Below are 13,242 nucleotides of genomic sequence, written 5' to 3'. Positions count from 1 at the left end.
TCTGCTAGGATTTTAGAGAAAGGATAAGGAGGTGCAACCATGGAGGAAGATGATCTATTAATGCGAAGTACGAAAAAAGGAATAGAGGACCAAAAGGAGAAAGGAAGTGGAGATTGTGACACCATAAAATTTCCTTCTCCATTTATTTTTTTACACGTGTAAAAATTTCACGGTTAAAGACTAGACAATGGAAATTTTGCACGGTGTAATTTAATTATATGACTGTGTGATTTAATTTATTCTCTGTATGATATTAATTATATAAGTTTAGAGTTAGTTTTATTTATTTTTAGTGTAAATAATTTATTTAGTTAGTTGACATAAATTTGGAAACTGTATGAATAAAAATGTCATCTGTATTGAAATTGCACAATTCACTAATTAACAATGTAATTTAACTCTATGTAAAAGTGTTCTCAGTGTAAGGATCACTCTGGGTACATGTATTCCTAGGAATATTAGCACAATAACCTAAGTGATTAAGATAAGATTTACTAGTTTTAGTAAAAAGCAAAAATACCCATTTTTTACAAATCTTATTCCTTCCATTTTTGGTAGTTTTGCAAAAAAGAAAAAGTATCCATTTGTGGTATAGCTTGGCACATTCAACTTGGTAGCCAAGGGGGTCATTTAAAGTGTCACAAAGCCTTGTCAATTGAAGCCTACATCATAGCTTATTGGTCTTTGTGAGAAAAAAAAATCTTTTGGAGCCTTTATCCCTTCATTTTGCCTGAATTCAAACTTGAGGGAGTGGAGTTCAGTTGTGCTTCTTCTTCTTCCAAGCTGGTTCTTAGTGTTCTTGAGCCTTTGAGTCATCAAGCTTAGGTAAATGAGCTTCATTCTTCATCCTAGACTTGATTCTTCTTCATTCTCTTGTTCTAGTTTCTCTAATAACTTGGAACTGTTATTTTGTTCTCATGAAGGAAAACTTTGAAAAAAATTGAATATTCTTCATTCTGCTTCAAGATATCATGAGTTCATCAATATGTAAGGGGGGTCTCTCCAACTCTTGAACCATGTGCTTGTTGTTGAACTTCATTGAACATGTGGTTGCTTTGAATTTTTTTAGCTTGTTGTCATATCCTGAATATGTGTGTTGAGCTATTTTCCTTGATTTTTTATGCCAAAAATGAGTTCGTTGCATGTTAAAACATAGAGTTAGCCTTAAATTCCACTTAAATAGGAGTTTTCAAGCAAAAGTTACAAATAAAACAAGTTTAAAGACCTTTAGTAAAATGAAAAATCTATCATGAATTTGGACTAAAAGTTACATAAGTATGAACTATTTTTATTAAAGTTTTGACCTCAAAAATGTTTTTTTTTGTTTGAAAATATAGGGTAGCATATAAGATTTGTAAAAATCCGACTCTCGGAGCACCGAGAGCGTTAAAAATAAGTTAGGAGTAAAATTGTGAAAAACCAAGGGATAAAGTGATTTTAGACAGTAGATAACTTAACTTAGGAATCTGTGCCTCCGTATAAATTTTCTTAGAATTATTTATTTTGTGGAATTGTTGATTTATTTACTATTATATTGCTGAGATAAATGCAAGATTTTGATGATTGATGCATATTCTGAAATTGTGACAATTCTCTGCTGATAAAATTACTGAAATGTGTGCCTATATTTTTATTATGATTAATTAATGATAAGACCAACAAAGTGTGAACTCTGACAATTATATCTGTGGCATGCAAATTTATTTCTTGTGTGTGTGTGTGTGTGTCTACATATTGTCATTTTTACCTGTACGCGTTGTGGTTTGGGTCCGGGGGTGTTCGACCCTCAGCAAATTGTTTGTTATGATTGGTTAGATAGCTATAATTACAGTCTTTATGTTGTCTGATTGTTTGTATGGCAAGTGGTTTCTACCGCTTAAGGGATCATAATTGGTTCCTTGAGAGTAATACGCAAGCCTAAGCCTCGTCTCTTTTTTTTGTTTGCTAGTTTGTACACGTTCGTTCTATACGTGGTACGAGGACTGCGTATGCGATATGGTGGCAAGATTCAAGATGACTGGACAAAGGGTAAAAGAATCAGTGGTTCTATTTCCTTCTATGAAAAGGTGAGGTTGCATTGAGGAAAAGGATGACGGACAAAGATACACTGGGGTGTAGTGGACAGAGAGGTTTGAAGAACCTAGGGGAATTAGCGAGTGGTGACTACTTGGCATTTGGTGGACTCATTTAGCATAGGTAGCTCACAGACCTCACTTTGCTACTCTTGACGGGTTTCGAGACTAGGCTTTTTGAGTTGGAAGATGAAGGATCGGTGTATGATGTGTCTGTATGTAGCGATCACTCTCAGCTATCATCCACATGATTTTGTAAGACCATCAAGACCTGGGAGGATTGGTGGCAGTGATTGGGCCCAATGGTGAATTAGGTGTGATAGTTATGCGCTTAGGATGCGAGAGTGTTGTTTGTTTAGATAACCACATAGATTGTATGTTTTAATTTTGTTTTACTATTGCCTATTGTTTGTGGCGTTCGAGGAGCGGAGAACTCACCCTTACAACCACCAATTTTAGGGGGAGGTCATGGAGCATCAGAAGAGGATGCTCAGATGGATCAATAGCTATTGCTACAGCTACATAATGGAGGAAGAGGCAAGCCTCCATGCATATTTTGGATACATTTGGTGCCATGTTTTGCTGTTAGATGAGCCTCATGTGCCACTGATCACCATAGAGGCAAACGCTTCATATCATTACCCATCCAAGTAGTGTACCTCTCTATCATTTCCTACTATGCTTACTATGGACTTGGGCGACCAAGAAACCCATTGTGATTCTTGTAGCAATTCTTCGGGCACGATGTCAACGAGAGGCCTACTAGATCTACCTTCTGTCAGGACATGGTCATTGAAGTTCACAAGGATGTGGGAGATTTTAGTGATGATGAGGATCTTACACCATTGATAACTAATGTGCATAAGCATATTCAGTAATTAAGACATATATGAATTATCAAATTTCTCCTCTTTTACTGCTTCTTTTTGTGTGAATCATTAGAATTTTGGCATCCTCCTCTGAGATTTTGTGTAGTAAATGCTTAAACTATTAGATTTATACTATTTGGTGGTTTTTTGTTTTGTAGGCATACAGTTGAGGGATTGGAAGAAAAGTTGAAGTCTAATGAATTTTGCTTAGTGCACCAGGCTCACTTAGCGCCCTGAAGCCGCTTAGCGGGAGGAAGCTGCTTAGAGAGCTTAAAGTCACATGAAAATGTGCTTAGTGCGTGTTATGCACTTAGCGCCTAGCCACTTACTTGCGCTTAACGCATAAATAGTGAAAATCTCATATCAAAATGGTTTTTAAGTGAAAATCAAGAGGAAAAAGATGACTACTGATTGGAGAGCATAACATAAAAACCTAAAGCTCAAGGAAGAAGATGACAACAACCATTGGGAGCCACCAAATACCTCCACATCCATCTTCTTTCCATTCCTCCACACGTTTTCATTCCTTTTGTATAGTTAAGCCTTTCATGACAATGAAAGGCTAAACCACCCATTGTTGGGGAGCTTTCCACCAAACTCTCTTGATGTAATGACGCTCACTATCTATTTAATGTTATTCATAGTTTTCATTGTATCTTTCTATGTGTATTCACATGTATTTGGTTTGATCACCCATATATATGACATGTTTAGGGTTTAGATTGGAAAATGTCTTGTTATCCTTAGAACTGGAAAGAACATCTAAATGCTTCATTGCTAGGGATAATGTGAGGTTGTTTAGCATCTTATGCATCTGCATTAGTCATGTGGTTCAACTAATTTAATTCTTGAGGGATTAAGAAGAATATTAGGGGAATTAGGCTCTCTCATATGAGGAATAATGGTTAGGGTACATTAATAGATGTAGGTGATAACTAGGGTAATATTGAATAGAGAAAATTAATTATATCGCATCAAGAGTAGTTTCGGTAGGAAAGCCCCCAACATATTTAAATCTTGCATTCATGATCCTTCGCCACTCCAGTGTTTGTTTTTCTTACTCAATCATAGCTTATATTAGTATAGTTGTTTACTTCACAAAAATGCCTCCAATTGCTCTTTATAAATCTATTCATTAATTGTACAAAATTTGGATATACATCATCTTGAGTGCAAACGAAATCCCTATGGAAGTGATACTCGGTCTTACTGTTTTAAATTACTACTTGAACGAATTGATGCACTTGCCAATGAGTTAACAATCATCCAAGATCACCTTCTGCCGGGATGTTATCGATGAAGAGATACTTGGGGGAGAGATGGTTTCATCTGACAAGGAATGCGATTCCTCGGGAGATGAGAGTGGCCCTTCCAAAGATATGATTTTGCCTTAGGTAGTTATGGGTCTTGGGTAGTGATTGCTTTGAGTGTAGGATGATTTTTCTATTTTGATGGATATTTGGGATGAGAAGATTTCTATGCTTAGTGTCGTAATATTTTGTTGTATAAAACCTTTCGGTGATATTGTGTGATGTTTTGAAGGGGGCAATGAATATTTATTTCTTTTTATAATTGTAATGATTCCAATACACTTATGTTTAAACCTTAAGGGTCACTGAGACTCGATATGGATGTTTATTATTTCTTCAAGTTCTTTTCATCATTTAATTTTTGTGCAAGATATTTCTTTTATAATATGTACTTTATTATAGCATTGGAACAAAAGAAAAATGGCAACAACTTTCAAAATGTTTATTTTTTTACGCATTTTGATAATACATTTTATTCATGAACACTTAATTATATGTACATGTTTCAAGCTCAATAAATATATATACATGCATACATGTTCCTTCTTTTCCCAAAAGAAAAAAATATTGAGATATTTTGTCAACTTATAAATAGAAACTAAAATTTAATGATGTGTATTCCGCAATATTTATTATTTAAATGATTTTAAAGCTATATTTCTGAAAAAGAAATTGAGGCGTTACAAAGATGATGTGTCTTATGTTGATAATCTACTAAAACCTATTAGAGGAAACATGGAGGATGTAGTCCCTATGGATAGACTGAAGGATAATGGTGTTCTGGAGGAAGTCCCAAAGGAGAGACTAAGCACTATGGATAAAAAACCTGGGACCTATGATTCCGTTATTTGATATTGAACTGCTAAGGTGGGCATCCCCTTGGCCGAACACATTAGTGGTCAATGTCATGAACAAGGGGGTCAATTTTCGAACTCTAGAGACAAAGCTCCAAAGAACATGAACCAAAAGTGGAACCATCCAGATTATCGATTTACATGAAGGATTCTACCAGGTGGCCTTTAGCAATAAAAAAGACTACAATTTTGCACTTTTTGAAGGTCCTTGGATGGTGGCGGACCATTACCTCATTGTCCAGAGATGGAGACCATTTTTTCTTATGAATGCGAAAATAACGAATAAGGTAGCAATGTGGATCAAGATCCAACATCTCCCCATTGAGCTTTACAATAATATCTTCCTCGATAGGATAGGCATGAGTCTCAAAAAATTCCTTAAGGTGAATAGGTTGACATCAATTCACTCTAGAGGAAAATTCGTGAGAATATGCATGGAGCAGGACCTTAAGAAACCGCTTGAAACTCATATTTATGTTTGTGGGTTCAAGCTTAATCTGGAGTATGAAGGTCTTCACTCTATATGTTTTTGTTGAGGAATAGTGGGGCACAAAAGGGAGTACTGTGTGGAGTTGATAAGCGACCCAACAATGATGCAATAAATTGATAGTACATGAAGAGTGAATATGGAGAGAGAGACAAATATCTCAGGTGAAGCTACTGCATCAATGGCAATTGACACAGAGGTGCATAAGGAACCAAAGGTTGATGTCAGCATGTCATCAAAGCCCCCAATAATTATAGAGAAATTAAAAGAGCTGATTAATGACAAAGAATCTCAATTTAGGAAATGCATGATTGTCCAAAGAATTAGAAGAAAAAAAATATAATAATTACAACAATAGTGATGAGAATATTTTGGGGAGTATTAAAAGAGGCAATAATGTTATTACAATTACCAAATTTGGAGATATTTCCAATTATGGACTAGATATTGGTTCAAAGTTTAAAGTTCTGACATGTAATGAACGTGGTAACTACAATTAAGGGAAAAAGGGACCTAACAAAAATATAGAGTCAAGCATGATCACCAACAATCGCATAGGTGAGCATGGAAAAAATTATCCAAAATATATGATGAGGAAGAGCGGTGGACAGTCAAAACATCTTGATCATGTGGCTCAAAAAGACTAATTTGAAAATTTTGAAACAAAACAGTTAAGTTTGAGTTCGAAATGTTATTGGAGGAAAGAATCCGCAGGGAGGAAAAGGGGGTGAAATGCATATTGGAGGAAAATCAAATTTTAAAAACCAAAGTCAGCCCTTGATCAAGCACAAGGAACAAAAAGGTATGAAGCTAACGAGGAAGAAGAAAACCAATGAACCAGTTAATAGTAAACACACCAAAAGTTCCTATGAGGAAAGTCTTATTTAGTTGGAACACCATGGAACAAATGAGACTCATCAAGACGTGTCTGGGTGTGCTCGTGACATACATGTGTAGAAGCAAAGCTTCAAGGTGAATCAAAGGTGATTCAAAGGCGTTTTAATGATAACGATGATGATGATAAAAGATGATGACAAAGGTGATGACAAAAAGCTCAAAGATCAATCAAAGAACAACTCAAGTGAATCAAGAATAATTCAAGAGTTCAAGAAAAGAATCAAGAAGAATTCAAGACTCAAGAAGAAAGCCTAGAATTCAAGACTCAAGAAGAAAGCCTAGAATAAAGAATCAAGATTCAAGGTTCAAGATCTCAAGAATCAAGATTCAAGGCTCAAGATCTCAAGAATCAAAATCAAGATTCAAGACTCAAGATTCAAGAATGAAGAAAAGACTTAATCAAGATAAGTATTAAAAAGTTTTTCAAAACTTTGAATAGCACATGAGTTTTTGACAAAACCTTTTACCAAAGAGTTTTTTACTCTCTGGTAATCGATTACCAGATTGTTGTAATCAATTACCAGTAGCAAAATTGTTTTGAAAAAGTTTTCAAATTGAATTTACAACGTTCCAATTATTTTCAAAAAGCTATAATTGATTACAATGTTTTGGTAATCGATTACCAGTGCCTTTGAACATTGAAATTCAAATTCAAATGTGAAGAGTCGCATCCTTTCACACAAAAGCTTTGTGTAATCGATTACACTAATTTGGTAATCGATTACCAGTGACTATTTCTGAATAAATCAAAAAGATGTAACTCTTCAAAAGGTTTTTGACTTTTTCAAATTGGTTTTAAGTTTTTCTAAAAGTTATAACTCTTCTAAATGGTCTTCTTGACCAGACACGAAGAGTCTATAAAAGCAAGGCTTTGTTTTGCAAATTAATTCATTCATTCAATACTTTTACTTTTCCAATCAATCCTTTACAAGCCTTGAATCTCTTTGAACTTCTTCTTCGTATCAAAAGCTTTCTGAAGTTTTCTGGTTTTCCAAACCTTGAAAACTTGTGTTATTCATCTTTTCATTCTCTTCCCCCTTTGCCAAAAAGAATTCGCCAAGGACTAACCGCCTGAATTCTTTTTGTGTCTCTCTTCTCCCTTTTCCAAAAGAACGAATGACTAACCGCCTGAATTCTTTTGTGTCTCCCTTCTCCCTTGTCAAAGAATTCAAAATGACACAGTTTGAGAATTCTTTTGATTCTTCCCATTCCCTAATACAAAAGTGTTCAAAGGACTAACCGCCTGAGAATTCTTTTGTATCCCCATTCACAAAGTATCAAAGGTTTAACAGCCTGAGATCTTTGTCTCAACACATTGGAGGGTACATCCTTTGTGGTACAAGTAGAGGGTACATCTACTTGGGTTTGACTGAGAACAAGAGAGGGTGCATCTCTTGTGGAGGGTACATCCACTAGGTTCAAAGAGAACAAGGGAGGGTACATCCCTTGTGGATCTTTGCTTGTAAAAGGATTTTTACAAGGTTGAAAGAAATCTCAAGGACCGCAGGTCGCTTGGGGACTGGATGTAGGCACGGGTTGTTGCCGAACCAGTATAAAAACTGTTGTGTGTTTGTTTCCTTCTTCCCTACTCTTTTACTTTCCGCTGTGCATTTAATTTCCTCTTTTACTTTCTGTTAAGTTTCTCTTCTACTCCTCATTCTCTTAACAATTTAGTAAAAGCCTTAGAAGAGTAATTTTTTTTAATTAGTAAAGGTTTAGGAATAATTAATTCAACCCTCCCTTCTTAATTATTCTGAGGCCACTCGATCCAACAACATGGATGGAGAAGTTATCGAGTTTGTGAGTTGTATGAAGCAAAAGGAAAACGCTGGGGATCCCTAAGTTGAAAATGAAATAGTGTTGAACTTTCATATGATGGTGGACAGTAATGATTCGCTTGGCCTTTTAAAGGTCACCCCCTCCTAATTTTGTGATCATGAATGTTCTAGCTTGGAACTATCGTGGAACGTGTTCTCCTAGGTTTGACCATCTCATTAAAGATTTTTGTAAAGAATATGAAACTACCTTATTATTTCTTTTGGAGACCCATGCTTCTAGAGATACAACAAATAAAAATATTCCTAGGTTGGGGCTGAATAGCCATTTCATCCAGGATGAACATGGACAATCTGGATGAATTTGGTCTATATGGAAGTTTGATATGTGGAGGGTTAAGGTGATTGAAAGTGACCACCAATTTTTTCATATGAAAGTGAGTTGGAGGAAGCAAAATAGTTGGTATCACATAACAGTGTATAGGAGCCCCAAGCTTCAACAATGTAGAACTTTGTGAGAATCACTGATTTCTATATCTAAGAATGTTAAGGGTGCCTAGGCGGTCAAGGGGGACTTTAATACAACCTTCCAGTAGCATGATCAAAATATAGGATCCTCTAACCCTTCCTAAATATGAGCTTTTGATTTTAAGGAGATGATTTCAGAAGCAGGCCTTATTGATGTAGGCTTTAAGGGACTAACTTTCACCTGGCACATAGGTAACCTTTAGGAGAGACTTGGTCGTGTTCTAATTAATTTGAAATGGAGGATTAGGTTTTAGAATGCTCTTGTCCTTCATTTGTCTGTCTTTAAATTTGATCATAGGGTGATCCTAATTAAAATGTCTTACAAAAAAAGGAGAAAATATAAGAAGGAGACCTTTTAGTTTCCTGGCTTCCTGGATGTTGCATGAGGGATTTAGGTCTCTCATTAGAGATTTTTGGGAGAATGATGGTGTTTGGAGAGAGCGAATTCTAGCTCTTTAGGAAGATTTGCGAACATGGAATAAAGATTGTGGAAGCAAAGCTTCATGATGAATCAACAATGATTCAAAGATGTTTTGATGATAACAATGATGACAACAAAAGATGATGAACAAAAAGCTCAAGTGAATCAAAGAACATCTCTAGAGAATCAAGAACAAGTCAAGAGTTCAAGAATCAAGAAGAATTCAAGATTCAAGAAGAAAGCCTACAAACAAGAATCAAGATTCAAGATCTCAAAAATCAAGATCAAGATTCAAGACTCAAGATTCAAGAATGAAGAAAAGACTCAATCAAGATAAGTATTAAAAAGTTTTTTCAAAACTTTGAATAGCACATGAGTTTTTGACAAAACCTTTGCCAAAGAGTTTTTACTCTCTGGTAATCGATTACCATATTGTTGTAATTGATTACCAGTAGCAAAATGAGTTTGAAAATGTTTTCAAACTGAATTTACAACGTTCCAAATATTTTCAAAAGGCTGTAATCGATTACAATGTTTTGGTAATCGATTACCAGCACCCTTGAACGTTGAAATTCAAATTTAAATGTGAAGAGTCACATCCTTTCACTCAAAAGCTTTGTGTAATCGATTACACTTATTTGATAATCGATTACCAGTGTTTGTTTCTGAAAAATCTAAAGATGTAACTCTTCAAAAAGGTTTTGACTTTTTCAAATGGGTTTTAAGTTTTTCTAAAAGTTATAACTCTTCTGAATGGTCTTCTTGACCAGACATGAAGAGTCTATAAAAGCAAGGCTTTGATTTGCTTTTCAACATAACTTTTTACATTCATTCAATCAATCCTTTGCAAGCCTTAAATCTCTTTGAACTTCTTCTTCTTCTTTGTACCAAAAGCTTTCTGGTTTTCTAAACCTTGAAACCTTGTGCTATTCATCCTTTTCATTCTCTTCTCCCTTTGCCAAAAAGAATTCGCCAAGGACTAATCGCCTGAATTCTTTTTGTGTCTCTCTTCTCTCTTTTCCAAAAGAAGGAAGGACTAACCGCCTGAATTCTTTTGTGTCTCCCTTCTCCCTTGTCAAAGAATTCAAAACGACACAGTCTGAGAATTCTTTTGATTCTTCCCATTCCCTAATACAAAAGCGTTCAAAGGTTTAATCGCCTGAGAATTCTTTTGTATCCCCATTCACAAAGTATCAAAGGTGTAACAGCCTGAGATCTTTGTCTTAACACATTGGAGGGTACATCCTTTGTGGCACAAGTAGAGGGTACATCCTTTGTGGCACAAGTAGAGGGTATATCTACTTGGGTTTGACTGAGAACAAGAGAGGGTACATCTCTTGTGGATCAGTTCTAGTGGAGGGTACATCCACTAGGTTCAAAGAGAACAAGGGAGGGTACATCCCTTGTGGATCTTTGCTTGTAAAATGTTTTTTACAAGGTTGAAAGAAATCCCAAGGACTTCAGGTTGCTTGGGGACTGGAGGTAGGCACGGGTTCGTGCTGAACCAGTATAAAAATCTTTGTGTGATTATTTCCTTCTTTCCTACTCCTTTACTTTTCGCTGTGCATTTAATTTCCGCTTTTACTTTCTGCTAAGTTTCTCTTCTACTCCTCTTTCTCTTAACAATTTAGTAAAATCCTTAAAAGAGTAATTTTTAATTGGTAAAGTTTTAGGAATAATTAATTCAACCCCCCCTTCTTAATTATTCTGAGGCCACTCGATCCAACAAAGATGTCTCTGGTAACATCTTTAATCGTAGGCTTCTTAGGAGATTGAGTATAATTTCTTTTCAAATGCGTAATAGGAATTATTCATGGCCGAAAAAAAGACAAATAAATTTAGGAGGAATACCAAGAAGTGTTGAGACAAGAGGAGGTTTTATGGTTCCAGAAATCTTGTGCTAAATGACTATCCTTTGGTGATCAAAACACTCGTTATCTCCATGGTATTACTACTGTGAGAAGGGGGAAAAATACTTATAAAGCCATTCAGGATCTTAATATTGACTAGGTTAGTGAAGAGGAAGATCTAGAAAGGTTAGTTATTGACTACTTCTCTTACATTCCTTATGGTGTTAAAGAAGCCTTCCCAAAGATCCCAAAGATTAAAATGAAGTGTTTTAAGGAAGAGGTGACTAATGAAGAGATAAGAATGACACTTTTTTCCATGGGGAACAACAAAGTGTCTGGGGTGGATGGTTTGTAGGTTGTCTTTTACAAAAGCTAGTAGGATGTGGTAGGAATCTCTTTTTGTATTCTTATCAAGGTAATTTTGATGTCCCTTCTAAGATTGCAGAGATTAATGAAACACTTATTCCACTTATTCCAAAGATTGAGCAAATAGTTAATTTGAAGCATTTAAGGCCAATAAGTTTATGCAATATCTCCTACAAGACAGTGACTAAGATATTGTCTACTAGACTAAGAAATGTTATGAAAGAGTTAATTAATTCCTGCCAAATGTAATTTTATTCCCCATAGAAATAGTGGGAACAATATTATAATTGCATAGGAAGTTATTCACTTTATGAAAAATAAGAAGGGCCAATAGAGATGGATGACAATCAAAATGGATATGGAAAAGGCATATGATAGGCTGAAAATGGGAGTTTGTGGTGGATACATTGAGAGATATTGGATTTCCTAAAAGTTTTGTCAAGTTGATTAGATGGTGCATTTCATCTCCTTCCTTCTAGGTGATGTGGAATGGAAAAGCTCTTGAAAAATTCATTCATTTTAGAGGAGTCTGATAGAGGATCCTATCTCTGTATATCTATTTGTTCTTTGCATTGAGAGATTATTTCAACTGATTAATCATGTAGTGGAGCAGAAAATTTGGAAGCCTATTGAATCATCTAAAGGTGGTCCAAAAAATTCTTACCTTGCCTTTGCAAATGATTTTCTATGTTTTGCAGGAACAAACTTAGAGCAGGTTGATGCTATTAAGGAAATACTAGACATTTTCTGTACTAGTTCGGGCAAAAAAGTGAATGTTGACAAAACAAGAATTTTATTCTCTAATAATCTTCATTGGAATATTAGAGATGATATTGTGCACAAGCTTGACTTTCTGAGGATGACATACTTTGGGAAGTATCTTGGTGTCCCTCTCCACCATGATAGAGTGTCCAAGCAAAACCATCAATTTATTATTGACAAAGTTAATCAAAGGTTGAGCAATTGGAAAACGTCCAATTTATCCATAGCATGTAGAGTAACTTTAACAAAAGTTGTTATTCAAGCCATGCATATCTATGTGATACAAACTACTTTATTACTGTCTTCGGTGTGTGAAGAAATTGAAAAAAATGTTGTAATTTTGTTTGGGGCCACACAAATACCTCTAGCAAAATTCATTGGCGAAATTGAGATTCTCTATGCATTCCAAAAAGAAATGGCGACCTTGGTCTGAGGAAAACTAGTGTTATCAACCAAGTTTTTTTAATGGAGGTGGGGTGGAAATTATGTATGCGACCTAATGATTTTTGGGTACAAGTTGTAGTACAAAGTACAAATGTAGTAATGATGTACTGCTTATTAATGATAAGCATCAACCCATAACTAATCTATGGAGGGGGATCGTGAAGTGTTGGGATAAGTTATTGTTAAATTTGATTTGGAGAGTGGGCAATGGTAGAACAGTGCAATTTTGGAAAGATAACTGGGTCCCAAATCATGGTAAGCTAGGTTAACATTGGAGTGGGCAAACCAGTAATGGGGAGAACATTACGATATGTTTTTGTGCCAATGCTAAAGGAGATTGGGATTTGGAGTGAATAGTTGTTGATTTATTAGTGAATGTTGTTGAAATTATAAAGATGCTGAAGCAACCTTACATGGCTAGTAAAATAGATTATTTGGAGAAGAATAATGTTGTTGATGACCGCTTTTAATTTATAGATGCTTAATTTGAATGGTCTAATGCTCATACTCTTCAAGAATCTATGTCGTTTGAAAACATTTGGTGTTGGGATGACCCGAAAAGGATTAGATTTCATTTATTAAAAAATTGGTCTTGGAGTGTTGCCCA

Source organism: Glycine max, chromosome 8, assembly GCF_000004515.6.
Source record: "Glycine max cultivar Williams 82 chromosome 8, Glycine_max_v4.0, whole genome shotgun sequence".
Taxonomy (NCBI): domain Eukaryota; kingdom Viridiplantae; phylum Streptophyta; class Magnoliopsida; order Fabales; family Fabaceae; genus Glycine; species Glycine max.
This window is presented reverse-complemented; position numbering follows the sequence as displayed.